The sequence below is a fragment of the Pelmatolapia mariae genome, linkage group LG20 (genome assembly GCF_036321145.2).
Source record: "Pelmatolapia mariae isolate MD_Pm_ZW linkage group LG20, Pm_UMD_F_2, whole genome shotgun sequence".
NCBI lineage: Eukaryota > Metazoa > Chordata > Actinopteri > Cichliformes > Cichlidae > Pelmatolapia > Pelmatolapia mariae.
This window is the reverse complement of record NC_086244.1, coordinates 28,773,061-28,778,212: the sequence shown is the minus strand read 5'-3', so window position 1 is coordinate 28,778,212 and position 5,152 is coordinate 28,773,061.

Genomic DNA, 5,152 nt, shown 5'->3' with positions numbered 1-5,152 from the left:
CAGAATGCTGTCAGGAGTCCAAGAACCCACTGTCACCGGAAAAAAAAGAAAAAGAAACAGTACTTATATTTTCAATTGCACACCGATCAACCGCAAAATTAAAACAACTGACAAGTGAAGCAAATGACATTAATCTTCTCATTACAATGCAAAGGTCTGCCACTGCTGGGAAAGCTTGTGTCCTTGCCCAAGCTTTGCTCCATAATGGCAATGACACCCCCCCAACAGCTGTGGTCTCCTCCAGCAACAGAGTCCAAACTGCTCAAGACATCGATGGAGACCTACCGAGAAGTTCATATCTTCTATAATCAAATCTTATAATTATTTTTTAGATAGGTTAATAAAAATACTGAACTCCTGAATGTCATAGGCATTTTTTTTTCTTTTCTTACAGTTGTGTTTACAAATTGATTACAGGCTAGGCAGACAAACTACCCCTACCCTACATTCGTCCTCTTAAACTTCTCCCTCTGCCACAGCAGATCAGCTTCCTTTATTTCACCCCATCCCTAGCATCCTCCGCAGTCACACCAACTCTCTGCATGTCCTCCTTCACTACATCCACAAACCTCCTCTGTGACCTTCCTCTTTTCCTCTTGCCTGGCAGCTCCATAATAAGCATCCTTGGTCCAGTATCCACTGTCCCTCCTCACCTTGCCTCTCTAGCTTTGCCTCCAAATTGCTCAACCTGAGCTTTCCTTCTGATGTGCTCATTTTAATCTTGTCCATTCTGATCTCTCCCAAAGAAAATCTGAGCATCTTTAGCTCGGCCACGTCCAGCAACACCTCGTCTCTTTCTGTCAGTGTCACCGTCTTCAAACCGAACAGCACAACAGCTCTCACTACCATCTTTTAGATGTTCCCTTTTGCTCTTACTGCTCCCCTTCTTTCACAAATCATCCCCGACACTCATCTCCACCCACTACAACCCGCCTGCACTCTCTTCTTCACCTGTCTGTTACTTTGGGTAGCTGACCCCAGGTATTTAAACTCAACCTGTCCATCACCACTGCTGACAAGAAGGGGCTCAGAGACAATCCTTGTTGTATTTTTGCTCCCAACTTGAACCCATCTGTCACTCCTGCCGTGCAACTCACCATTGTCTCTCTGTCCTCACATTTGTCCTGCACCACCCTCTCACACTTCTCCGCCACTCCTGACCTCCCCATGCAATACCATAGTTCCTCTCTCGGGACGTTATCATCTGTTTCCTCTAGATCCACAAAGACACGGCAGAACTCCTTCTGACCTTCTTGATACTTCTGCATCAACACTCTCAAATCAAACATCACATCAGTAGTTCTTTTTCTCTGCATGAAGCCATACTGCTGCTCACTGATCGTCACCTCTCTGCTAGCCTAACCTAGCTTCAACAGCTCTTTCCCTCATCTTCATTTTCTTCTTGAAACACTGAAATCAGGAGAATCAAACTTAAGTATAGTTGTGTGTAAGTGGGACTGCAAGTGGGCCTCAGACAACCAAGTGAAAAATATGAAATGAAACTAAGCCGAATGAATACATTTGTATCAAAAGAACATGAAAATGAGTTGATAAAGCTTCGTAGGGGTGTAGAGTGGGGTCATGTTAACAATCTATTCAAATCTGGCATTTGTCCACCAAGACCTTCAAGGTCAACTTCAGGATTTATTAGTCAAAAAGTGACACATGACACACATGCTCACCAAACTTCTTAAAGTACGTTTAAAAAGAACAAAGAAAAGGAATATATACAAAACACAACACTATTCAATTAAAAGTGAGTATTCCAGAGGGCGCTTCCTTATAATGCAACAACAGGCACTGCTTTAAGAAAAACCATCCTTTCAAACTTATTTCATATTTTAAAGAACTTAAATTCACAAGCACTGATGTGACTGCGCATCACACAGTTGAAACGTTTCTTAAACAGCTGTCCGCAGTATATGAACATCATGATGATGAGCGCTGCACACACACACACACACACACGCAGAGTTGCGTAATGCAGTGCGATTGTGCTGGTGGCAGTTATCAGCTGGTTGGCGCACAGATCAGCTGCTGTGCGCCGAGCTCTGGGTCTGATCTGCCTGACATCAGATAAACACAACGTCAGAGCTCACGTGTACAGTGAGAGTGGGAGCTTATACTGCCGGGGAGAGAGAAGTCCTCTCACATGCTGGCAGAGAGTCGGGCACTGATGTTCCCCTGTTTGTCTGAGAGGCTGCGTTAAAAATAACTGATGGACAAAAAATGTTCCCCCATGTGGATATGCAAAATTGTTTAAAAAACCCCCAAAAAAACAATGCAAGTTTATAATGTGCACACTTTCATCCATACCTTGGTCCAGTTACAGTTAAAAGACACCTACGGCAGCTGGCTTGTTATCCCCAGAGCTGATAAAGGTATGGGAACAGTAAACAGATGTTCATCATTAGCAGAGGAAAAAAAAAAGAGGGAATCCCTTCTTCAACTTGGCGACCAAGTAGCGCCCCCGGTAATTTAAACATCTGCCTCAATTAAAAGCCGACAGGGAACTGCACAGTGCTGTGGTTGGTTATTGCTAGATAATGAGGTAAATGAGAGAGCTTCAAAGTTTTTTTTTTCATTTGGAAAGATGCCAGTGCAAAGTGTGTCATTTCAAAGGACGGTTGTTAAAAGTTTTTATGGGTAGGATCATAAATCTAATAATTAAATGAAGGTAAAACTATCTGAAACCTTCTTTTGTGGTTCCATGTTGGTCCCACAGTGGTTGGGCACAATCGCTGCCACATCAGTCATTTGTGAAACCTCATTGAAGTCTCGTTGGTACCATTTTGGCTGCTGCTGTGTTAATTTCTTAAGTGACCATCATCAGACTAATAACAAACTGGACCAAAACTGGATCACAGATTTCACAGGTGGTTTGTAAGTAGCATTAACACCACAGCAAAAGTGTTATTTGTAAGACAATCCCACAAAAACACCACAAACATCATGTGGAGGTTCACTTTAGTTACTTGATTGAGGGAGGTGAGTCCTGGTGATCACTTCTCAGCTACAGCCGACATTCACTAGCCAGTCAGTCACATCTCTTCTTTAAGCCTTAAGTTTAAATTGGTGGTTTATACTTTCTCCTACCCTGGCCTTATTGATATGAAGGGGTAAATTAGATTTAGAGAACAGGTTTTTGTCCCAGGCTAAAAACATGTATTTTAAGCTGCAAAATTTGGCATTTTAACATGTTCGTCTATGCAGGTTTACTTGATGTTGGATCGAGGTTTAAGTGGCAATTCAAGAAAATCCATTCTGGCTTCATGTTTTGTTTGCCTGTAGATGGGTTCTGAATCACACATTATCACTGTGATGTATGTGGGAAACAGTTACCTGCTTGTTCTGGAGACAATTTAGAAAAAGTAAGCCAAAGAAGAAGTGCCAAACACTACAGCCACTACAGGCTGCCTCCAAAAGTGAGTCACTCTCCTTACACCCCAGTGTTAAAATGCCAAACTTTAAGGAGTCGTACACTCGAAGCAGTAAGCAGTGACCATGAAAACTCAGTGACATTCAGCAACAACAAGGGAAATAACTGGCAAAGCAAACTGGGCGGGTCCTGAGTCAAACTTTTCTCAAATTTGAGGTGAGCAATTGAAACGACTGCCAATGAGGGTGAAGAATATCGCTGACACATGAGCGGGTACAAAACACATTAGATGGTTGCTTTAGGGAATGCAACAAGAACCTGATCGGCTCTGGTCGGATGTTGACCAACTGTTAGCTACAAAGTCACGTGTGATGAGTATGTTGCTGCTGTGTGAATGCCACTTAAAAACAAAACTACAGCCTGGAACAAAAAAGCGAAACGATGGTGTTTATTGTGATATTCAGCTCTAATCCTACATCTCTGTGTTGCACCTGTTAAGTTTATAGATGCAGCTTGTTCATGGTTCCCTCACAGTAGATTAAAAATGGGACACTCCCTCCTTGCAACTAGGAAGAATAAGGGGTTGCAAATTTTTCCCACATTTGACGACAGAGTGCAAATAGTTGCACTACCTAACTGGTTGCATTCTCAACCTCTGGGCAACCAGTTGCCTTTCGATCACAAGGTGATTGCATGTGTGACCTGGAGAAAGGCAACATGGTTGCTGTCCGAACTGAACTGACTGCCATCGCTCACACACAGATTTATGAAGATTTGCAAGTAATTGCTGTCAAGTTTATAAACGCAGCCAGGTTTCCAACAAGTTGCAGTCAATCTGAGTCAGTCTGCACCACATCTCTTTGACTCAACTGGTTGTACTCTAGGCTACATACCTATATATAAACAGCTGCAAATAAATTGCCATCCTGTAGCACCTATGTCGCTATTTGTGGAGGAATTTCTGTTTAATGTGAATTTCTGAGCATAGAGCCTGTGATTTATCACAGTTAATTGCTGTATAATCACAAACAGACTGCAGGCAATTGTCAGCCTGTACCAATTCAATTGCAAACTGCTAGCAGGCTTGTTTCAGTCTCAATGACATTTTATGGCCAGTGGTTGGAGATCCCATCGCCGTCTTCAAAGGAACCATTTCGAATGCAGCAGATTGTGAGTTCATTGTACATGGATGCAATAATTATTGGTTGTGTTGTGGTCTCCAACCACTCTTGTCCCTAGTGTATCTGTAGGATAAACAAAGATAAAAATAAAAACATGACACTTCAAAATTGCAGAGTACAAAACCAGTGGGAGATGTCACAGTAGATATGTCCATTTTTTTATTCTCTTCAACAAAACTTCAAAACTGCAACCTCAAACACATTAAGGTGATCATGGTTTTCTGGTGTCACTAAACCCTAATACTCTAGAAGCGAGTTTTGTGAATCGTGGATGGGCAACGGACGCCTCACTGCAGCTCAAGCTCACAAGCTAAAGCTCCCGCAGTTTTGAGATCAGTGTCTTAAAATTCAGATTTGATCAAACGTGGACTCTTGGTTTGGTCTACAAACCACATTTTTCACTTATCAACAGGAACAAAAGGTTAATTCTCTTTCTAAGGCAGATAAGCTGAACACAAACAGCCGTGATTTTGCCCTTATTATGACTCCAGGATGCTTTTGTTCCCTGGATCTGGCCTCACCTGAAGACAAACAAGTTTCTTTGAGTTTGGTCGACTTTAACGGGAAGAAACGAGAGGAAGATGTTTTCACC